Genomic DNA, 24,541 nt, shown 5'->3' on the forward strand with positions numbered 1-24,541 from the left:
CCCAAAAGATGACTGAAACATAGGCGCAGGTTTCTGGAAATCTTCACTTTCTAACTGGAAGAGTGGCTGAGAGAAGTGGAAATACCTTTTCTTTTTCCATTGTCTTAGACTCTGTAATTAAAATTTGACTTGACATTCTTCCTTAGACTTGGGGTTGACAGACCAAATTTTCTTGCTCTGTCCAGTTTTAAAAGAAAAGATTCTTGTAAATGTGTTGTACTTTACAGATATTCTTAGTAAACTTTGGCAAGGATGGCAAAGATGGTGGCTCAGAATGAAACTACTCTGTTCAGCTGTAAATGCAGACTTAAGACTTGTAAAGTAGTTGAAGAAAAGCTATGTGAGAAGAGAAAATATGCACTGTTATCACTGGTGAGCTGATCCTTTCTGGAACCTAAAACTGGGCCAGCAAACTGTTTCAACTCATCCCAATTGAAAATGAGAATGAGATGGATGGGATAAAACTGAAAATGGAGAAGTGAGAAGCTTAAGGAGATTGTAAGGGTATGGCAACCCACTCCAGTCCTCTTGCCTGGAAAATCCCATGGACGGAGGGGCCTGGTGGGCTGAAGTCCATGGGGTCGCTAGGAGTCGGACACGACTGAGTGACTTCACTTTATGTTTTCACTTTCATGCATTGCAGAAAGAAATGGCAACCCACTCCAGTGTTCTTGCCTGAGAATCCCAGGGACGGGGAGCCTGGTGGGCCGCCATCTATGGGGTCGCACAGAGTCGGACACGACTGAAGCAACTTAGCAGCAGCAGCAAGGGTATTTAGGAATGCTGCTGCTGCTGCTAAGTTGCTTCAGTCATGTCCGACTCTGTGCGACCCCATAGACGGCGGCCCACCAGGCTCCCCGTCCCTGGGATTCTCCAGGCAAGAACACAGGAGTGGGTTGCCATTTCCTTCTCCAGTGCATGAAAGTGAAAAGTGAAAGTGAAGTCGCTCAGTCATGCCCAACTCTTATCGACCCCATGGACTGCAGCCCACCAGGCTCCTCCGTCCATGGGATTTTCCAGGCAAAAGTACTGGAGTGGGGTGCCATTGCCTTCTCTGGTATTTAGGAATATATGGTCCCAAAAGGACATTTATCAGAAATCAAAGGGACAATTCTCTTTTCCACATGAGGGAAATCATCTTTTGCTGCTGTTGGCATATTTTTCTGAGTATCTCTTGGCTAAATTTTCAAAATAGCAGAAGAATCAGTTTATCAATATATAGTGGGTTTAGCGCATTACTTAGAAATGTTGATATCATAGACTCTTAGACATATACATTTTAGGAATTAGAAAATTAATCCTATATATATGTAGAAACTGATTCTGAAAACAGTTATATTGCTAATACAGTCAAGTTATTCCATTACTAGACACCATGTGGTGTTAATTTGAATGGCTAGATAAGTATACTGCCCCTTAAAGAAATGCGTGTGTGCTAAATCACTTCAGTTGTGTCCAAATCTTTGCAACCACATGGTCTGTAGTCCGCCAGGCTCCTCTATCTGTGGGATTCTCCAGCCAGGAATACTGGAGTGGGTTGCCATGCCCTTCTCCAGGGGATCTTCCTGACCCAGGGATCGAACCTGCAGTCTCTTACATCTCCTGCATTGGCAGGTGGGTTCTTTACCACTAGTGCCACCTGGGAAGCCCCTTTAATGATATGGTTTGGTCCAAAAGATAAAATTAAAGATAAGTAGAGAAAAAATGAACTAAGAAACATGTCTAACAGAATTTTCCACCTGGAAATCAAGCAGTAATCTTGATTTAAAATTAGTTCTCAAAGCCTGCATTTTTATAAACTCTATAGAGGGGCCAGGAAGGGAAAGGCTACCCACTCCAGTTTTCTGGCCTAGAGAATTCCATGGACTCATGGGGTCACAAAGAGTTGGACACGACTGAGTGACTTTCACGCACTCATAGAGGGTCCATGGTTATTTTCTGATGAGAGCCCGGATTGTCAGCATACTAGGGTGCTAGTTGTACTGCAAGACGCTTTTCAGGCTGTAAGATGAAAAATGTGACTGACTTTAACAGTGAGTGTATTTTAATATATTACATATTAATATAATATATGGCATACACAATTCGGTAAATTAACTGTACAACAATTCCAGAATTGGATAATTTAGCAGCTGGTCCACCTCATGAAGGATCCATCCTTTCTGTCTTGTTGTTCTGCCATCTCCAGATGCTAACTTGATGGCTCATTCCTGGAAGAAAGACAGAGAGAACACTCATTTTTTTCATTTACCTTCTGAAGAGATAAGAAAAAATTTCCAAAGGCATGCCTGTTATTGACCTCCTCAGCCACAGTGGTTACATGGTTGGTTCAAGCCAATCCTGATTTACACCCCTGGGGCTGGAAAAAGTCCAATCTCCCTTAAAGTTTATGGCCCATTGAGTTCTCAAAATACTTGGGTTTTGAGAGCAGGGGAAAATGGATTTCAGACCAACCATTCCTTCAAGAAGGCAGTGTGTCTGACAGTCAGTGGGGCACAAAGAAGGGTTTGTATCACTCCTTCTCCCACCATTTATATCAGCTTCTCCCTGATAGCTCAGTTGGTAAAGAATCCGCCTGCAATCCAGGAGACCCCAATTTGATTCCTGGATTGGGAAGATCCCCTGGAGAAGGGAACAGCTACCCACTCCAGTATCCTGGCCTGGAGAATTCCATGGGGTTGCAAAGAGTTGGACACAAGTGAATGATTGTCACTTTCTCCCACCCCATTATAAAAAGGAATCCTTATTATTCACAAGTTGTTCCAAATACTGAGATGAATGTTGCTTTTGTCATTTTCACTTAGGCTTGGCTATTTTTCTGGATAGAAGTAAAATAAGTAATTACTTTCTGTTGCTTTAACTGCAAGAGGATTTAAATGCAGCTCTCATGTGACTCCGATCCCTATTCCCGAAGCTACTAAGCTTAAATCCCTCAATCGGCTCAGCCAGTCCTTATGGTTTCCAAATCCTTTACTATGTCTTCTCACTACACATTCTTTATTTCTTGTTGATGAACTAGGAGAAACTCAACTTTCAAAACCTACCTCTGGAAAGCCTTTTCAAATTCCTTGTGGTCATTCTGCACCCCCTTCTCTGGTGTTGTCCTCTCATGCCTCCTCAGTATCAACATATACTGAACTCAACATGCAGTCATTATGCCAAAGTCTTCATCGAGTGTCTCACTTAGCCTTCACAGGAACCCTATGGGACAGTTAAAACTTTATCTCAGTTTCATAAATGACAACACTGAGACACAGAGAGGTTAAGTCATTTGTGAGGTCACACAGTATATAAATGGTGAGACCCGGATTCAAAACCAGATGATTAGACTCCAGGGTCCTGGCTCATAAGCGTTAGATTCTACAACCTGCTATGCTCTTATCTCCAGAGTTCTTCTTGCCAAGTGACTGGAACATAGTGAACACTTTACAAATGCTAAATGAATGACTGACGATTTTTCTCTTCTGTAGAATATCATTTATTATGTGATGCCTGGTATTGAAAACACTGCTCCAAATGGCTTTTGACCAGAACAAAATAAATAGCACATGTGGGAAGCCAGATAATGCTCCCTCCCAAAACTGTCTATATCCTAATCCCCAGAAACTGTGAATGCTGTGCTACAGTCCATGGGGTAGCAAAGAGTCAGACAGGACTAAAATCACTCACTCAATGACAGCTAGCCGTCTTCTCGTCCTCTTGATGTTCGGCACGTTGAGTTTTCAGACTACAGACAGATTAATCTACAAATATAGATGCTCTCTTCTCATTTTTTAAAGGCTCTTAGTTGGCATCTGCCCCCACATGTTGTTCAAACCCTCTGGATTGTCACCGCCATCCTATGCCTGTTGTTTGCACTCACTGATGCTGCTACCTTAGAAGTCTGTTTCCCAAGAGCCCATTCACAAGAAAAAACAAATTCCCCCATAGGCTTGGGACTGTATTCTCATCACAGAACCTAACATTATGCATTTGGATATAGTTAGAAATTGTTTTTAATCTAAATTTCTAAAACATCTGTGTATGGGAGAGAAAAAGAAAATTTATCTGAAGTTAAACCATAAAGCACCTTTAAAGTATTTTGAATCCTGAAAATCAGTGATAGAATGAAATTTCTGACCTCAAGCTAATAGATCCTTGCATTTATTAAATAGGATATAAAATATTTATTGGATGACTCAATGGACATGAGTTTGGGTAAACTCCGGGAGTTGGTGATGGACAGGGAGGCCTGCTGTGCTGCAGTCCATGGGGTTGTAAAGAGTCGGACACGACTAAGCGACTGAACTGAACTGAAAATATTTATTATTGTGTCTTGCCTACCTATCTACATTTGTGTTTTGTTAAGAACCTTGTTATTCCTCCTATGAATCGGAGATATCATCTGTCTCACAGTCCTTTAATAAAGTCTTTAACTTGGGAAGTCGGTATATTTAATTCCCTAAACCGTTTTTGAAGTGGCATCAGCTACTTCTGGAAACCTATTAGAAATAAAAATTCCCAGGCCACACTCTAGTTCCACAGAATTAGAAACCCTGAGGTGGGGATGACAATCTGGAGCAATAATTAGGCTATTGAGCTATGTTAGGCGGCCAGGGTCAGAATGTAAGAACTCTAAAGCTCTTTTAGGAAAAGTCATTCATATTTCAGCGGCTAAGAAACTTGGGTAAGATTGTCTTCTGGCAAATTCTAAGTAAGTGCATGTCATTTTAAGCAAACACTAGAAAAGAAAAATATTTAGGAAAAAATAGACCAGGAAGATTATTTTTTGCATAAAGCAAATTTCCAAAGTTATCTCTCCAAGTTCTCCCAGGAAGTTGTTTCCTCTAGTTTCCACCAGGCTGTTTATCTCCAGCAGTTACAAAACCCTGATAAACAGTGTTAGTCTACAAGTATGCTCATTTGCAATCATCACCATGTTGGGAATTTTGGACATTCACCACTGTGTTCTTTGAACTTAGCCAATGTATGACACAGAATCTCAGAAAGTGTTTGTAGTCTGAAACTTATGAGCCTATTTCCCTCATATCACTTCACAAGGCAGAAACTCCAGTGTCTAGGATTCTGTATGTTTAATGCCTCAATTGTCATTGTGCTGGGCATACAGTAGGTTCTCGATAAACCTATAAATGACTAAATCAATGAAACCCTGATTGTTCACTTGCTGTCATGTCCAACTCTTTGCGAACCCCATGAACTGCAGTATGCCGGGCTTCCCTGTCCTTCACTTTCTCCTAGGGTTTGCTCAAACTCATATCCACTGAGTCAGTGATGCCATCTAAACCATCTCATTCTCTGCCACCCCTTCTCTTCATGTCCTCAATCTTTCCCAGCATCAGAATTGACTGGTGTGCAGAATGGCTGCGATCCAAAAGTCTACAAATAATAAATGCTGGAGAAGGTGTGGAGAAAAGGGAACCCTCTTACACTGTTGGTGGGAATGCAAACTAGTACAGCCACTATGGAGAACAGTGTGGAGATTCCTTAAAAAACTGGAAATAGAACTGCCTTATGATCCAGCAATCCCACTGCTAGGCATACACACTGAGGAAACCAGAAAGGAAAGAGACACGTGTACCCCAATGTTCATCGCAGCACTGTTTATAATAGCCAGGACATGGAAGCAACCTAGATGTCCATCAGCAGATGAATGGATAAGAAAGCTGTGGTACATATACACAATGGAGTATTACTCAGCCATTAAAAAGAATACATTTGAATCAGTTCTAATGAGGTGGATGAAACTGGAGCCTATTATACAGAGTGAAGTAAGCCAGAAGGAAAAACATAAATACAGTATACTAACGCATATATATGGAATTTAGAAAGATGGTAACAATAACCCTGTGTATGAGACAGCAAAAGAGACACTGATGTATAGAACAGTCTTATGGACTCTGTGGGAGAGGGAGAGGGTGGGAAGATTTGGGAGAATGACATTGAAACATGTAAAATATCATGTAAGAAACGAGTTGCCAGTCCAGGTTCGATGCACGATACTGGATGCTTGGGGCTAGTGCACTGGGATGACCCAGAGGGATGGTATGGGGAGGGAGGAGGGAGGAGGGTTCAGGATGGGGAACACATGTATACCTGTGGCGGATTCATTTTGATATTTGGCAAAACTAATACAATTATGTAAAATTAAAAAAAAAAAAAAGATTGCATGTGGAAATGGAAAAAAAATAATAATAATAATTGACTGGTGTGATCTCCTTGCAGTCTAAGGGATTCTTAAGAGTCTTCTCCAGTACCACAGTTTGAAAGCATCAATTCTTCCATGCTCTGCCTTCTTTATGGTCCAACTCTCACATCCATACATGATTACTGGGAAAACCATAGTTTTAACTAGACGGACCTTTGTTGGCAAAGTGATGTCTTTTCTTTTTAATCCTCTGTCTATGTTTGTCATAGTTTTCCTTCCAAGGAGCAAACATCTTTTAATTTCATGACTGCAGTCACCATCCATAGTGATTTTAGAGCCCAAAGAGAGGAAATCTGTCACTGCTTCCACCTTTCTCCCTTCTATTTGCCATTAAGTGATGGGACTGGATATTGTGATGTTAGTTTTTTTAATATTGAGTTTTAAGCCAGGTTTTTCACTCTCCTTTTCACCTTCATCAAGAGGCTCTTTAGATCCTCTTTGCTTTCTGCTATTAAAGTGATATCATCTGCATATCTGAGGTTGTTGATATTTCTCCTGGCAATCTTGGTTCCAGCTTGTAACTCATCATGCCTGGCATTTTGCATGATGTGCTCTGCATATAAGTTAAATAAGCAGGGTGACAATAAACAGCCTTGACCTACTCCTTTCTCAGTGTTGAACCAGTCAATTGTTCCATGTAAGGTTCTAACTGTTGCTTCTTGAGCTGCAAACAGGTTTCCCAGGAAACAGTTAAGATGGTCTGATAAGAGTTTTTCACAGTTTGTTATGATTCATACAGTCAAAGGCTTTAGCATAGTCGATGAAACAGAAGCAGATGTTTCCTGGAATTCCCTTGCTTCCTTTATGACCCAGCAAATGTTGACAATTTAATCTCTGGTTCCTCTGCCTTTTAACCCAGTTTGTATATCTGGAAGTTCTTGATTCAAGTACTGCTGAAGCCTAGCTTGAAGGATTTTGAGCATAACCTTACTAGCAGAGGAAGTGAGTACAGCTGTCTGGTAGTTTGAACATTCTACAGTCCTGTCCTTCTTGGGAACTGGCATGAAAATTGACCTTCTCCTGTCCTGTGGCCATTGCTGGGTTTTCCAAATTTGCTAATACATTGAGTGCAGTGCTTTAATAGCATCATCTTTTAGGATTTTAAATAGCTCTGGTGGAACTCCATTGCTTCCACTAACTGAGTCCCTTTTAATTCAAAAATTGAGAATAATAGAAACCCTAAAACACCATCACTATCAGGGTTCTGATGAAAATGGTGTACAATCACCCTTTACAACAGAGTTTTTATTGTCACTTCTCAGAAAAACTACTGGAGGAGGGTCAAGCATTCTAAGTATTTTGATATGCTTCTAAGCAAGTTTCTACTGCATGTAAAAAATCCTAAAACATGTTTTGAAATTTTGGTTACAAATAAATAGGTGCTTATTGTGCAAATCAAACATTCAGAAATTTATAATTTAGAAAGAAAAGTCCTCCATGAATACATCCTCCAGAGGTGGTTCATGTTCATGGCTGGTGTGTATCCCCTTAGACACCTTCTGTTAGTGTTCTAACATAAGTTTTATTATAACCATCATTATTTCTATTACTTTTTTTTTTTTTTTACATCTCACAATAACAGGATCCTACTAGGCAACCTGTTTAGCAACTTGCTGCTAAAATTTAATAATATCTTAGACATTATTCCAAGTCATTAGATGCAGGACTAGTTCATGGTTTTAGTGATTACACAGAAATCTCTTGTATATGTGATCCCTACAACTCCAATCCCTTAGCAATGGTTGTTTGACTCATTCTGGTATCTCTTCATTATATTTAATAAGCAATAAGAAAGTGAAGTCACTCAGTCGTGTCCAACTCTTAGCGACCCAATGGACTGCAGCCTACCAGGCTTCTCTGTCCATGGGATTTTCCAGGCAAGTGTACTGGAGTGGGCTGCCATTAATAAGCAATATCTAAATGGCAATTCTTAAACACAACTTTGCATAACTATGTAAGGTGTCTGCAACAGAAGTTTCTATCAGTGGAACTGCTACAATAAAGTATACATTGTATACATAAAGTATATATAATGTATACATAAAGTATATATTCTACAGTAAAGTGTTCATGTTTAAAATTATAATTGACTTTATTAAAATATCCTTTGGAAAAACCTCGCCAGTTTGCATTTGCACCAAAAGCACAAGAAATTATCTTCACACTAAGTTTTAATAATCATGATTTTCACCAATAAGTGTAAATGATATATAGCTTTAAATTTGATTAGTGAAGTCAAGACTCTTTTCAAATTTACTAGAATGTAAGCTCCAAAGAGCCAGAAATTACTGTCTGTTTTCTTCACTGCTATTAATATATACCTGTTTAGAATGGTATCTGGCACATAGCAGGCATACATATTTGTTTAATTAAGTAATGTTTATTTTTCTCCTCAGACTGCTGTTCTTTCCATGTAGTTTCCCTATTTTTCTACTAAATTCTTGATTTTTTTTTTTTTTTTTTTGCCTCCTAAGAGCTCTTGGCCTGATAAGAAGAGAAACCATTTGATATGTGCTGCAAGTATTTTTTCCCAGCTTGTCTTTTTATTTTTTGGTGTATTTTATCTTTAGAAACTGCATTTTTGTGAAGTCAAATGTATTAACCTTTTTCTTCAAGCTTCTTTCATGCCTAGTTTTTCCCACTTCAAAATAAAAGCAAGATTCACATAGATTTTCCTCTTGTTCTTTCAATGTGGGCTTAAGGGTTTTATTTTTGTTTTCATCTGATATTTTTATCTGGTCTCTATTGATTGGAAAAACACACCGTATAGAATAAAGAGCATACAGGTAAGGAATCACCAAGTTAAAGAATTCAAATTTGTACCTAAACACGGATGCATTTTTATTTGACACTTTTTTACTGTCTTTCCCAAACACAAATAACTTTGTTAGTGTCTTTTTAAAAATTACAAATATTACTCATATACATTATAAATATCACAAGTTAGAAACATTTAGAGTATACAGCAAAAAATCCTCCTTCCCTTTCTTTCTCTGCCACTGTAATTCTAGAAGAAATCTCTGTCAACATTTTGTCGTGTAGTCTTTAGGACCTTTTCTTATGTACTCACAAATATATACACACGTCAGTGATCCTTTATTTTTTCTGCTTGATATAAATGAATTGCACAATATGTTTTATGAATGTAGAACTTCTAAAGCCAATATAATGGCTGTCATCATATTAGTATATGTATATGCAGATTTCTAATAGTTTTGCAATAGTTGCATTCATTTTTCCAGGCCAGAATACGGAAGTGGGTAACTGTTCCCTTCTCCAGGTATCTTCCCAACCCAGGGATCAAATCCAGGTCTCCCACATTGCAGGCAGATTCTTTACCAGCTGAGCCACAAGGGAACCCCAAGAACACTAGAGTGGGTAGCCTATCCCATCTCCAGCGGATCTTCCCAACCCAGGAATCAAACTGGGGTCTCCTGTATTGCCCATGGATTGTTTACCAAAGGAGCTATCAGAGAAACCTAGGATATACTACCATAATATAATTAATCACTTTCTATTCTTTCTATTATTTTCCTGTTTTTAAACATTACAAGTAATGCTTCTGTGACCAACCCCATACATATTTTTGTGTTCTTATGTAATTATTTCTGCAGGATGGAGTCCTAAAACATAAAATTGCTGATTTGAAAGGAACATGCATTTACAACAGACTAGAGTTTGGGACGGAGAAAGCAATGGCACCCCACTCCAGTACTCTTGCCTGGAAAATCCCATGGGCAGAGGAGCCTGGTGGGCTGCAGTCCATGGGGTCGCTAAGAGTCGGACACGACTGAGCTACTTCACTTTCACTTTTCACTTTCAGGCATTGGAGAAGGAAATGGCAACCCACTCCAGTGTTCTTGCCTGGAGAATCCCAGGGACGGGGGAGCCTGGTGGGCTGCCGTCTATGGGGTCGCGCAGAGTTGGACACGACTGAAGCGACTTAGCAGCAGCAGAGTTTGGGAAACACAGAGAAGCCTTTGTGCCACTCATAGCCCACTGTAATGACTCCACCTTGCACTCTGCTTCAGGAGTGCTATGGAAAATATTTTCTTTTAAGTATAAATTTTTGAACATAAAAATATAGTTAATTATTTGAGTGTAGGTTTATGTACACTTTGCCCAGCAATTACGCTTTTAGGGATCCATCCTATAGCAAAACTCCCATGAAATGAAGTAGCAAAAGTTCAGCTCTGTAAACCAGTTATGAGACAAATGTGTTAGTTTAAAATGTCATAATTTTTATCATTAATGGTCTGAGAGCTCTGAGTGAAGTGACCTGTATATTTTGCTTGAATTATCAGTCACAGGACTGGATATTAGCAGAGCATCTTCATAGATAGATGGGGAGAGGGCATATCTGCTAGGACAGTGATCCAGGCATTGAATGCTTCTCAGAATTGAACAAGAGCTCTGAGCAAGCTGCTCTAAGATACAGCAGCTTTGTGCACTGCCCCACACAACTCCGGGGGTGGGGGGTGGCGGGGGGCTACTATCTTGGGGGAGGGGCTGTCCTGCCATCAGGGGGTGCTGTGAAGGGAGTTACCCAGCAATCAGGAAGGCCAACCTCTTCATTGATGGGGTAACTGGGAACTGGTTGAGAGATTTCAGGTCCTTTCCCTTCCGATCCTCATTCCTAAATCACTTGGCTTGAGGCCAGAACTATCTTGCAGGGAGAAAAGTCAAGGAACTTTAATGAGGGTTTCGAAATTCAAATCCCAAACAACTTTTTACATCTGATCAGCTCAGTTCAGTCATTCAGTCCTGTCCGACTCTGCAACCCCATGGACTGCATCACACCAGGCCTCCCTATCCATCACCAACTCCCAGAGGTTACTCAAACTCATGTCCGTTGAGTCCGTGATGCCATCCAACCATCTCATCCTCTGCTGGCCCCTTCTCCTCCCGCCTTCAATCTTTCCCAGCATCAGGGTCTTTTCAAATGAGTCAATTCTTCCTATCAGGTGGCCAAAGTATTGAAGTTTCAGCTTCCGCATCAGTCCTTCCAATGAATATTCAGGACTGATTTCCTTTAGGATGGACTAGTTGGATCTCTTTGCAGTCCAAGGGGTTCTAAAGAGTCTTCTCCAACACCAGAGTTCAAAAGCATTGATTTTTTGGAGCTCAGCTTTCTTTATAGTCCAACTCTCACATCCATATATGACCACTGGAAAAATCATAGCTTTGACTAGACGGACCTTTGGCATAGTAATGTCTCTACTTTTTAATAAGCTCTCTAGGTTGGTCATAGCTTTTCTTCCAAGGAGCAAGCATCTTTTAATTTCATGGCTGCAATCACCATCTGCAGTGATTTTGGAGCCCCCAAAATAAACTCTCTCACAGTTTCCACTGTTCCCCATCTATTTGCCATGAAGTGACGGGACCAGATGCCATGATCTTCGTTTTCTGAATGTTGAGCTTTAAGCCAACTTTTTCACTCTCCTCTTTCACTTTCATCAAGAGGCTTTTGAGTTCCTCTTCACTTTCTGCCATAAGGGTGGTGTCATCTGCATACCTGAGGTTATTGGTATTTCTCCCAGCAATCTTGATTCCAGCTTGTGCTTCTTCAGCCCAGCATTTCTCATGATGTACTCTGCATATAAGTTAAATAAGCAGGGTGACAATATACAGCCTTGATGTACTCCTTCCCTGATCTGATAGCAGCCACCAAATTGCCCTCTAAAAAGGAAGTAGTTCTTTACACTTACTTGAATAGATTCCTTGCCACCTTTGCCAGAAATTCATTAACTCACTTATTAAAAAAAAAAGATTCACTTATTTTATTTTTGGCTGTGCTGGGTCTTTGTTGCAGTGTTCAGGCTTCTCCTTGTGGTGGCTTCTCTTGTCATGGAGCATGACTCTAGAGCAGTTGAGTTCCAGTGGTTGCAGCATGTGGGCTGCATAGTTGTGAAACCCACATCCCCTGCACTGGCAGGAAGATTCTTAAGCACTGGATAGCTAGTGGAGCTCTCATTAACTCTTTCACTGCCCCCCCTACCTTTTTTTTTTTTTTGCTTATCTGATTTCTCATTACTGTCTAGATTTTTTTCACATAGTTTTATTATTTAAAAAAGACACTAAAATTTTTGCAAGTTTTTGGATAATTTGTATTTCTTCAGTGAATTGCTTGCTGATGTTCTGTGCTCTATTTTTAAATGGGTTGTCTTATTTTTTGTTTTTTGATCCATAGGAATTCTTAATTTATTCTGGATATTAACCATTTTTAATAATATCGCAATCATTTTCCATCAGCTGTCTTAATTGTGCCTCCCATCATATAGATACTGACATGCTCCTGTGCTTAGAACACTTTGAGCCCCAGTTCCACCCTCCTCTGCTAGCTTGTTGAAGGAGAGTAAATACAGTCCCTGATAACTACTGAGCCACTAAGACCTCTGAAACCTTGACAGGACTAGCACAATCAGGAGACACTATCATTTATGAAGTGGCAAATAAGCTTTCTGGTAGACTTGAATTCCTTTCTCATGCACTCACAATTCTGGGGAAAACAATACAATGTTTATTTATGTATGCAAACATGTAGCTGATACCCTGCTCTGGAATAGAGATGTTGGAGAAGTTAGGGTTCGCTTGAGAGTACTAACTGCCATTTTCTACATTGCTGGCAGAGTCATAGCTCTAAGTTAAGATTTACATTCCTTACATACTGGTTTATTATTTTTGAGATCCACATATCCTTGAATTCTTTGTCTTTTTGGCTGCACCAGGCAGTGTGATAGGTCTTAGTTTCCTGTGCTCAGTCACTTGGTCGGCTTTGACTCTTTGTGACCCCATGGACTGTAGTCCACCAGGCTCCTCTGTCCATGGAAGTCTCCAGGCAAGAATACTAGAGTAGGGTGCCATTACCTGCTCCAGGGGATCTTCCGGAATAAGGGGTGGATCCTGTGTCTCTTACATATCCTGCACTGGTAGGCGGATTTTTTTTTACCACTGTGACAAATAATTGCTTGTAGGAGATAAAACCACAAGATAATCAGAAGACAGATCTGGCAGGATCTTTACCTAGAGTTGGAAGAAGGACTGTATGTTGGTCAAGTTCAGTCTTGAGCCAGGTACTGTTCAAAACTAAATCCCCCAAGCCTTGAGAATGTTAAGTTCAGTTCAGTTCAGTTCAGTTGCTCAGTTGTGTCCTACTCTTTGCAACCCCATAGATTGCGGCACACCAGGCCTCCCTGTCCATCACCAACTCCCCAGGACTGATTTCCTTTAGGATGGACTGGTTGGATCTCCTTGCAGTCCAAGGGACTTTCAAGTCTTCTCCAACAACACAGTTCAAAAGCATCAATTCTTCGGTGCTCAGCTTTCCTTAGAGTCCAACCCTCACATCCATACATGACCACTGGAAAAACCATAGCCATGACTAGACAGACCTTTGTTGGCAAAGCAATGTCTCTGCTTTTTAATATGCTGTCTAGGTTGGTCATAACTTTTCTTCCAAGGAGCAAGCATCTTTTAATTTCATGGCTGCAGTCACCATCTGCATGATTTTGGAGCCCACAAAAATAAAGTCTGACACTGTTTCCATTGTTTCCCCATCTATTTCCCATGAAGCGATGGGACCAGATGCCATGATCTTAGTTTTCTGAGTGTTGAGGTTTAAGCCAACTTTTTCACTCTCCTCTTTCACTTTCATCAAGAGGCTCTTTAGTTCTTCTTCATTTTCTGCCATAAGGGTGGTGTTATCTGCATTTCTGAGGTTATTGCTATTTCTCACTGCACTCTTGATTCCAGCTTGTGCTTCATCCAGCCCAGCATTTCTCATGATGTACTCTGCATATAAGTTAAATAAGCAGGGTGACAATATACAGCCTTGATGTACTCCTTTTCCTATTTGGAACCAGTCTGTTGTTCCAAGTCCAGTTGTAACTGTTGCTTCCTGACCTGCATACAGGTTTTTCAAGAGGCAGGTCAGGTGGTCTGGTATTTCCATTTCTTTCAGAATTTTCCACAGTTTATTGTGATCCACACAGTCAAAGGCTTTGCCATAGTCAATAAAGCAGAAATAGATGTTTTTCTGGAACTCTCTTGCTTTTTTGATGATCCAATGGATGTTGGCAATTTGATCTCTGGTTCCTTTGCCTTTTCTAAATCCAGCTTGAACATGTGGAAGTTCATGGTTCGTGTACTGTTGAAGCCTGGCTTGCAGAATTTTGAGCATTACTTTGCTAGCATGTGAGATGAGTGCAACTATGCAGTATTTTGAGCATTCTTTGGCATTGCCTTTCTTTGTGATTGGAATGAAAACTGACCTTTTCCAGTCCTGTGGCCCCTGCTGAGTTTTCCAAATTTGCTGGCATATTGAGAATGTTAAAGAAAACATTTTTTTTCCCCCATAAACTTAAAAGAGGATATTGTGTGAAAGAGGTCTCTTGTCACTTTGTATCTCCAGTCCTGGGATTCATCTACTATGATCTGATGTGACCTGCTGAGAGTATGCCCCTACAAGTAGGTCTCTTCTGCATAGAGTAGACAGTCCTATGTCAATCATGCCAAGAAAGCCTGCTCTTGGTCTAGGGTGTGAGAATTTGGAAGGCAGATCATATATTGGGGTCAGGAAGAAATACTACTTTCTTGAACTTTAGACTGTGATTCTCCAGAGTGCTGAATGGCACTCCAGGCTGGCGTGGGGAACCTGGCTTTCACCGGTCCCTGGATACCCTGGGATACATCCCATCAAACAATATCATTTTAATTCAAAGAGATCACACCATCTATAATTAAAAAACAAACCTAGCAAACTGGTCCAACCCTATGTGTACACTGCCTAAATATTATGGTTTCAAGGACCTTTAAAAGACCCTGCATGTCCCAATAGTTCTCTATTTCCTGGCCCTTCCCCTCCCACTTTATTAGAATAAATCATCTATACAAAGGCTGAGTTAATTATCTTTACATTGTGAAAACATTGTAGCCCAGAGACTGCTACAAATTTACCCTGCTTAATTCTTTACCACCTTCCACAAGAATTCAAAAATTTTACATAGTTGCAATCATGTGCCCATGAAATAATGTATTCTGCATTAAAAAAAATCTTTGACATGTCAAAAGCACCTGCCCAGATAGTTACATAACAGGTAAAGCATTCTGGAAAGAGAGCTGATTTTGGTTCTAGGTACTTTCATTCAAATCACAGCTCCAAAATGGGTTGGTATGATCTTGGGCATATTATATAACCTCCTGACTCCACTTTGTCATTTCTGGGATAAGATTATTCTGGTTTGCGTGATGAATTGGAGGAACAGACATGATACATGAAGGGTAGCTGACTTACGGTAGGAAAGAACTGGTAGTTAATATCCATACTTCCTGATTTTTTTTGTGATAAGCATTGTGCCAAGAACTCTCTACCTCATCATCTATTTTAATCCTCATCACAACCCGTGAAGAGAGGTTGTACTCTCTCACTTTACAAAAGGAAGCACGTTGAGGTTAAGTCACTTGTTCAAGGTCACACAGGCCAGAGGAGGCAGTGGAATTTGAACTAGGTCATGGTGAGTAGTGTCTTCTTGGCCAATACTGACTATGAAGAAGCACAAATGTCACCTAAGAATAATGGACTGCCTCTTCCCTTAGCACATGACTTTGCAGATTCAAGAATCCTAGGAAAGGGACTTCCCTGGCAGTCTACTGGTTAAGACTTCACCTTCCAATGCCTGGTCAGGGAGTCAAGGTCTCATGTGCCCTGGGGATGAAACACTAAAACATAAAATAGAAGCAATATTGTAACAAATTCCACAGAGACTAACAAAAAATGGTCCACATCTTAAAAAAAAAAAAAGTCCTAGGAAAGCTAGAGAGTAGGAGGTAAAATCACTGCTTTAATTCTGAAGATGATGAACATAAGAAGGGTAATAAACTCAGCAGAACCTAAAAGAGCATAGTAACTTCAAGAAAAATGGGCCCAGTTGGACAAATACCCTCTTCCTTGTGGTTCAGTCAGTACAGAATTTGTCTGCAATGCAGAAAACCACCTAAAATGCAGGAGGCCCAGATTCATTTCCTGGGTGAGGTGAGAAGATTCCTTGGGGGAAGGAAATAACCCACTTCAGTATTCTTGCCTGGAAATTCCATGGACAGAGGAGCCTGGAGGTCTACAGTCCATGGGGTCTCAAAGAGTCAGACACAGTTGAGGAACTAATCCATCACCACCACTCAGATGTCTGAGGTACCACCTTTGTAATTACAAAATCTGTGTGGGTTACTGCAAAGGCAATTTGTAGAAAGGGTACCGGTTGGGGAATTCCTGAACCCTTTGGGTTTTTTTGATTGTGTGTGTGTGCTCAGCCGAGTCGGATTCTTTGATAAAATTGGGAAAATAACAAGTGCTGCCTCCTAGGGCTGTTGTTAAAATCAACACCAACACCAGAAGGTCCATCACAAAGGACTTTGTTTCAGGGCCTGACACGTTACTCACTCTGAACTGCACCCAAGTCTATGGCTCTTCTCCCAGGGCATATGATTTATTTCACAAACACTGACATTTAAAAAATACAGCTATCCAAGTATCATCACTATAGTACACGCATTTCTCAAGGGAGACCTATTTTAACAAGCAAATACACATTTCGTCTTCCTTCCCCCTAACGCGTCGTTTCCTCCAAAAGACAAAAAGCACTAACACACTTGTCCTTGAAGGGCAGAGCTCAGAAATTCTGGTCTCTCTGGACACTCCCGCCCTTTCTGCTGGGGACCAACCGCCTGCCCCGCCTCGTGTCACAGAAGTCCCCGCCGAGCCAAGCAAAAAGTGTTTACTTCTGCCGCCTGCCAGCCCGGCGGGGAGGAGAAAGCTCCCTAGCCGCCCCTCTCTTTCTCCCCTGCAGCTTTCAAACAAACCGGGGCGGGAAAGGAGTGGAACCTTGGCTGTGGAACCTGATCCTCCTACCTCGTCCAAAGCCACCCGCCGCTTTCCCCGGGCCTTCCCTTGGTGATTTTCCTGTCCGGGACGCCCGGGGAGGGCGCGCGGCTGGAGTCCCGCCAGCCGGAAAGGTAGGGGCTCGGCCGCGCTCCAGCCTCGCCCGCCCGGGGACGCCGGGCCCCAGCGGCTCTCTCTGCACCTCACTGCCCCGCACCTTCCTCGGCGCACTCGGCGGCGGCCACAGCCGCTGCCGCGAGAGGAGCTTCCCCGCGACTCCAGAGGCGCTCGGCGCAGTCGCCGAGGATCCGGCCCCGGGCGCTGTGGGCAGCGCACGCGCCGCCGGGCGCCTCGGATTTCTCGCTGGTCCCCCGCCGGGTCTGGGAGACTGCCTCCTTCCCGGGCCGCCGCTGAGCCGCGCTACCGTCCTCCGGTTTCCGCCGGCTCGATGCTGCGGCTGCCGCGGGAGAGGCAGCACCCGGCTGGAGAGAGCGGCTGCGGACGAGCTCCCGGCCCCGGAGCCCCGTGCGCCTCTGCGGTCTTCGCGCCTGGGCCTCGGCGAGTAACTCTCCCCAGCCCGCTTCGCTGCGGGTTGGCATCGGCGGGGGGAGGGTGGGGGAGGGAGGGTGGGGGTGGGGAGATCCGCGGGCTTTGCCTCCGAGGCTGAGGATCAGGGGCCGGGGGGCGCGCCTCCATGCACCCTCCCACCCCCAGGAGCCTGCATGCGCTTGCCCGGCGCCCCGGGTTCAGGGAGTGGGGGGCGCGCGGACCCGGGTGCTCACCGGGTAAGGGCGGCTGGGGCGCTGGGCACTGGAGCGGCCGGCGGGGGTGACGGGTTCCTCGCTCACTGTTGTTTCTTTGTAAAAGGGGATGTACGCGACCCGGGGCGAGAGGTCTGGAAAGTTCTCTCGTTTTACCTTAGAAAAAATCTACGAGAAACCCTTCTTCCCGCCACAGTGGAACTAGACCTAAAGAAACCAGCTCGGAGGCGATTTGGCGCAAAGTGCAGGGACGAGAAAATTGCAGGGACTTGGCCTGCCGTTAATTTGGGGGAAAGGGGAGAAGAAGCTAGTGGTTTTGAGGCCGAATGCTACCGAGCTCCCTGGCGATCTCAGCTCCTTGTGTGGTGTTATTTGGGCTTGAAAGAGAATCTATAAAAGGCAGTTTTCAGAAAATAAAAACAAACCCAAAACACCTTTGCGGGGGTGGGGTGGGGGGGTGGGGTGCAGGTCTTCAGTGGAAGGGCGGGGAGAGAGGTTGGTGACCGGGTTGAGGGTGGGGTTGCTGTTCGAAGATGTTGTTTTAAAAACGGTACTTGGGAGTGGTGATGAAAGCGACATCTTGAATGCCAACGTATCGGAAACTACAGAAGCCGCAGATTCTAAATCCAAAAGTCACACGTGCTTTAAGAGGCCCGCCACCTGAGAACTGTAATTAGGTAGATAGTTAAGAATACTGCGAATCTACCAGAAGCTCCTTGCCCTCTGGCCCCATGTTCACGCTAGTCTCGTGGTTTCTGATAGCTGCTCTTACAAGGCTAGCTTTGATATTTGACTTTCCAGTGATAAAACTTAGTGTCCCGGCTGCAGGCTGAGAAATTATATCTTTTGACTTAAATGGAGATGTTACATATTTGGGAAGATCTGGTCAGGTTGCCAGGCTATTTTACATCTGAAACATGATGATTTGACATTTGTAAATTGATTTGGTTTTCCTTCCTTTTAGTCTCACCGCCGACTTTTAGTACGAAAATCTGTAAAGAGCCACTCTTAGATGATCTAGTTTGTCGTCTCCGAATGAGGCTGATTGGCTCGGAAGCACTTTAGATAATGGCAACTTTGGTTTATGAGAAGAGAACTTTTCTCAAAACTGTGTATCTGTTCTGGCATCAAGTGGTCCTTAAACGTGGAGGGGGAGGGCCTTCTCACAGGCCTTTTCTTGAGCAATATTTTCACCACGTCCCTCCCTGGTTGTCACAGTTTCAGGTTGTACCGTTTCTCCGTATTATGGTGTAATAGAATGAGATTGCTGTTTTGATTGTTTCAGTAGATTTGTTGGAGATATTCAATTTGTTCTTATGCCCCAAATCAATACAAATCTTTGGAGCTCAAAAGGAATAGAAATAGTGTTGGCAGAAGAATGACTTTAAGAGACATAGCATTTAAAAAAAATCAGTCTGTCTTTTGTGAAAATTGTAATTTTCAAGTTTTCTCATTTTAAATAATAGTGGCAGCTGTTTGCTTCTGTGCGAGATATTTCTGTGTTCCATATCATATGGAATATTATGAGAGAGAAGTGAAGTAATACTGTGCTTCCCATGTTTCTCTGATAAGCATCATCTGCTAACCATGCAGATTACCAATAGGCTTTTTTCCATTGTGATTGCATTCAGAGGCCAGAGACCTGTTTAAGTGCATTCTAGGTGATGCTTATCAAGAAGGAGAGGAAAGCACAAAACTCAGGTGGTTCCCAGTATGGTTCCCAGTATTATCCCCAGTGAGTTCACCTGTGCTAGTTTATTTAATCTTCACAACCACCCTAGGAGAAAGGAATGCTTGACCTTATTTTATAATTAAAACAAACAAACAAACAAACTTGAGACTGCCCAAGGTTAAGTGACTTAGATTGGATCACAGGAGGGTCGCTTCACTTCTGCCTTGCAGGGGTCCCAGGAAGCCTCTGTAGCAGATGTTCCTCACAGGTTCTTCCACTCATTTGCTTGTCTTTCTCCTGTGCCTTCCACCCGCTCACTTGTATCCCCCTCTCCTATCTGAACACACCTTCTTAATTACCCCTCAGGCTTGGCTTCTTGAGCAGATGCTCTACATACTTTGTCTTTCCTCTTGTTAGTTTCAGACTTTCAAGGGTTATCTTCTATCTTCTCCACATCTTTGACATGCCCCTTGGGTGGGTTGTGTCTGGCCAGGTTTACAAGGGCCTGTTATTGCCAATAGCTTATGTTCTGAATGTTCTTTTCATTCTGAATATATTTTCAGGGAAGTTCCTTTTTGCCTGGAAGAAATCTTCACAGGGCTACCTCCTCACTATCACTGTTGAATCTCTCTCTCCTGCTTATCCTAACTACAGTGGATAACAGCATACACCACAGTTTCCAGTTGAACCCTGATGAGTTAAAGTGTTTAATTTGGAGTGCACTTGATGTATAGAACAAGATGTGTGCATTGGACATAACAGTGTTTTTGTAGAAAGCTATATTTATGGTTCCATGTCAGGGTGTCAGAAGCACAGTTCTCACTGTAGTGGGGTAGCAGGTGTTTTTTCTCCTGATGGTGATTGAATTGGTCAGGAACTTGGCTGCCAGACAGGCGGTCAGGCTAAGGAGCAATGATATTTTGCGGGTGAGGATATGATAAAAGAGAGTGAGGAGCAGTAGGATCTCAGTCTCTTCCCTGTGTTCATATTTCTTTTTTTCTTTTTGGAGATCTTTTGGTCATCCCAGGAGGAATGGGCAGCTTACCACTTACTACCACAACCTTCTGCATCTGATCAGGGTTTTCATCTTCCTGGACCTTTGGGAAAAAGGAGAAGGAAAGCACCCAACCTTTAGGAAATTTCTTATCATGAACACTAGAAAGCTGAGTGAAGAGTCTCTTCTGTGTTCTCTCTTCTTCCCCCTTTTACCTGAGATGCAATGTGCAAGGGGGATCATTTCATCCAGTTGCACAGAGTAATGCTGGTTTTTGAAGAATTCTTTAAACATTGACTTACTTTTTATGTGATTGGGGATGGAAAGATCTGTGGGAGATGAGAGAATAAGGCCTCCAGGAGAGGAAATGGCAAGGAAGCTGGCGATTTCTCTAAGGGAAGGAAGCAATGTTGTTCTCACCCCCGTGGCGTGTGGAAGCAGGCCTGGAATTGGTGTGGTTGTGGGTCATGGTCATGACCATGTGCTTTGATGGGGCAACAAAAGGGGCAGAGAATGGTTTTGCAGTGGCTCTTGAGTGACTTTCTGCAGTCATCTATATGGTGGAACTTGAGATTCAGCCAATATTTATTGCGTCCCTACCATGTACAGGAGATGTTCTAGGTAGGGTGTGCAGCATTGAACAAAACACATTCTTTGCTCTTACAGAGTTTATGTTTCTGTGGGAAATGGAATCAATAAATCAGATACAAATATATGGGAAAACACTTTTCAGATAGAATGAGTGTTATGAAGACAGTTCATTGTGGGGGTGTGCCAGACAGGGTCTGAGGGAAGCTGGTTTAGGGCAGTCAGAGAGCTGCCATGAGGGGGTGGTGTATGAAGAAAGATAGGAATGGTGAGAAGCCAGTCAAGTGAAGAGCATTCTCGGCAGAGGAAACAGTGGCCGCAGAGGCCCGGAGGCATAAATGAACTGCGGATGTTTGCAGAACTTGGAGAAGAGTGCAAAAGGGCAAGCTAGGAGGAGAGGAAGTCAGTGAGGTAAGCAGAAGACTGCTTGTGAGATATCTTCAAGTCTTAAGAAGGAGTTTGAATTGTGTTTTAATTAGAATAAGATGCCACTGGAGGCTGATTTAGAGATTCAGTCTTTACCTGGTGGTTGATGGACTTTCCTCTTGGGCTTTTTCTTGCTCTCTCTCTCTCTCTCTCTCACACACGTTTTCATTCTTCACATTTTTCTTCTCCCCGTTAATTGGCCATCACTGATTTCCCTTCCTTGCTCTAGGCCAGGGCACAGGCATGTCCGCACTGAGAAGCGGTTCTCAGAGGACTGTGTACAGTTTTCCTCTCACTCACTGAAATAAATCCTTGTACTCACTCAAGCATGAAACGCTCCGTCACTAGCTTTGATTGCTCAACTTCTCTCTAGGCTGAATATCTAGTTGTCTCTAAGTCTCTGGGTTGGCTGGTGGCATCTGAAACTAGATATGAAAAACTAAGTTAATCATCTACTCAAATCGATCACAGTTGGTATCGTTTGCAAGTGTGATTGATTTGAGTAGATTAACTTAATTTTTCCCATCTAGTTTCAGATGCCACCAACCAAAAGGACAATGATCGTCTGAAGAGGGGATATTCTATATAATGGGAAACTCTTCCCTTTTCCTGATGCCAGCCCCCTTTCCCCCAGGCTATGCAGGGAGTTACAGTTTCAGTGGAAATGAACTCTTGTAATAGTTGCCATGGGACTATACTATGCCTTAGAAATTTTGTTTCTATCGTTCTTCATAGATAATCTTCTCAGTCTTAGAGTAACACTTAAATCATGAAAATTTATGACCAAGGCAGTACTTCCTAGTAGCACTGGTTTATCAGAAATGAACAGAGGCATTTTATCAGGTATCCTTTGATTCCAAGATAGCTCATCATCTCCGGTATCCAACTCTCTGGGGAAACTTGGTATACTCTTAGAAAATTACTTTTGAGATTATTTAGCCAGATGCCCTGCTCATTTATTAATTTACATACTTAACTGATATATATATATATCAGTTATCTTTCAGCTTTTGGTATCTGTTTCCTTATGGCTGATGTGCTGACATAAAATCTGGAACATGTTTCAGTTTAAGCAGGCAGCAATTATGTCTCATCTTGTTTGCCCCGTGTCCTCCACCTGGTGTGGCGTTCAGAACTTTATAAATAGAACAGACGGTTGCCAGGTGTCTCCATCCGTGCCCATGGATTAACTCACAGTGTGAATAGCTCAGCTGTAACATCTTAATAACTCTTAGGCTTCATCTTTGTAACTATTAGGATTATCAGTGTATCATTTCAAAAACTTGACCCATTGGAGAAAATAGGTGAAATGTGCATTCATTCCTGTGGGTTTGTCTAAATTAATTAAAACTTTTCTGGCTTTGAAACTTTTTTTGAAAATTATTAGGTTGACATGTAAGAGACTGGTATGTGAATATTATCAGATGGCTATTCTCAAATTTGTTTTCATGTACAGTAAACTTTCAGACATGAGTCTGAGTGAACTCCGGGAGTTGGTGATGGACAGGGAGGCCTGGCGTGCTGTGATTTATGGGGTCACAAAGAGTCAGACACGACTGAGCGACTGAACTGAACTGAACTGAAACTTTCAGAGATGGTTAGATAGTATTACTGACTCAATGAACGTGAATTTGACCACCTCCAGGAGATAGTGAAGAAGAGGGGAGCCTGGTGTGCCATAATCCATGGGGTTGCAAAGAGTCAGATGCAACTTAGAGACTCTGTTACAACAAATTTTCAGTTTCATAATTCATAATTTATGATAATTTGAGTTGGGTTTGTAGTTACATTTGTGAGGAAATAAGTGTGCCAAGAGATTAGATAACAAAATCATTTCCCTCTTTAATAGCCCAGCATCTCACATCTATGGTTTCATGCCCTTTAGTAAGCACCGCTTGAATTCCATTGCTTATTATGATATGTCTTAGGTTTCTGTTAGATATCATTTAACCTAGCTGGAGACACAAACAGATTCACTGGGGATAAAAAGCTCTTCTCATCTCTTCTCATCAGGGCCAGAGCTGAGAGTGAGTCCCTGCCTGGGAAAGGGAACTGAGAAGGGCCAGCTGTGGACTCTTGCTGAAACTCAGAGTGACAAAGTTTCTCACGAAGAATGGCGTCTTTAGAGGGCATCTTCCTGGTTAATAGAGATACTCTGTATACATATTTTAAAGGTTCTACCTTTTAGATTTTTTTCCCCCTGTCCCTCAAGGACATGCTGCTATAATACCAACAATATAAACAAAGTCTTCTTGTCTTTGAGCTGATTTTATGGAGTCTGCCTCCCCAATAAGATTTTAGTCCTCAGAGAAGTTATCAGCCCAGTGTTTCTGATAGCTTAGAGGAGTTTTCTTCTTAGGAAATATTTTATTGCAAATATTTAGGCCAGCACCATAGAAGGTGCTGCTTTTATTAAAATAATACAGTACAAAGTGTAATAAAATGAAATGCTTTTATTAAAATCTGTGCAGCCCTTTAGTGTGTAAGAGTCCTTCATGTCTTAAGGGATAGAAGAGGCAAAGATGGGGAATATGCGCATATTCTATGTTCAGCACAGAGCCAAAGAATTAAAAAATCAGGTTTGTTTATTTTTTAATTCCCTGGTTTGTTTTTATGGATAATATAAAGCTGGTATTAGATCATGTAATATATAATTATTATAGTATAATAAAGTTATAAACTGCACTTAAAATGGAAAAAAATGGGTTATCTTGTTGCATTTAGACAAGAGCGATGAGTTGATCCAGTTCCAGATGGATTTCCAGCTGCTTTTCAGCAACAGCAAGTAATTTAATTCATAATTTTATTTAATTGACAGACTCTGCAAGTTATAGGACTTTTTTTTGTGAATGATTTTGGTGAGATAAAGAATACTGCTGTCAAGATCCTTTTGATAGTTGAAGCCAATATCTCAAGTAAATGTCAGAGTAAGTTAGCTAATCACTCTTGTTTGATCCCAGCTATGCTACAATTAGATTAGAAATAATTGGATTTTTTCTTAAGCAGGATGTTAAGGGATATG

At 42.1% G+C, this 24,541-nt stretch overlaps 1 protein-coding gene across 9 annotated transcripts in view; it reads left to right on the forward strand.

Annotated features, from left to right (window-relative positions):
• ST3GAL6 (ST3 beta-galactoside alpha-2,3-sialyltransferase 6) overlaps positions 1-24,541 on the forward strand; it is a 135,138-nt gene that overhangs the window by 21,910 nt on the left and 88,687 nt on the right. For 5 of the 9 annotated variants that reach the window (XM_061439559.1, XM_061439769.1, XM_061440010.1 and 2 more), the window contains exon 1: positions 17,122-17,212. The exons of 1 other annotated variant lie outside the window; for it this stretch is intronic. The gene's annotated coding sequence lies outside the window, so the exon portion shown is untranslated. Of the gene's footprint in view, positions 1-17,121; positions 17,213-18,340; positions 24,447-24,541 lie in introns of those variants that run through there. 3 more of the 9 variants (XM_061439630.1, XM_061439888.1, XM_061439596.1) reach the window with 3 other exon arrangements.

Source organism: Bos javanicus, chromosome 1 (assembly GCF_032452875.1).
Source record: "Bos javanicus breed banteng chromosome 1, ARS-OSU_banteng_1.0, whole genome shotgun sequence".
NCBI lineage: Eukaryota > Metazoa > Chordata > Mammalia > Artiodactyla > Bovidae > Bos > Bos javanicus.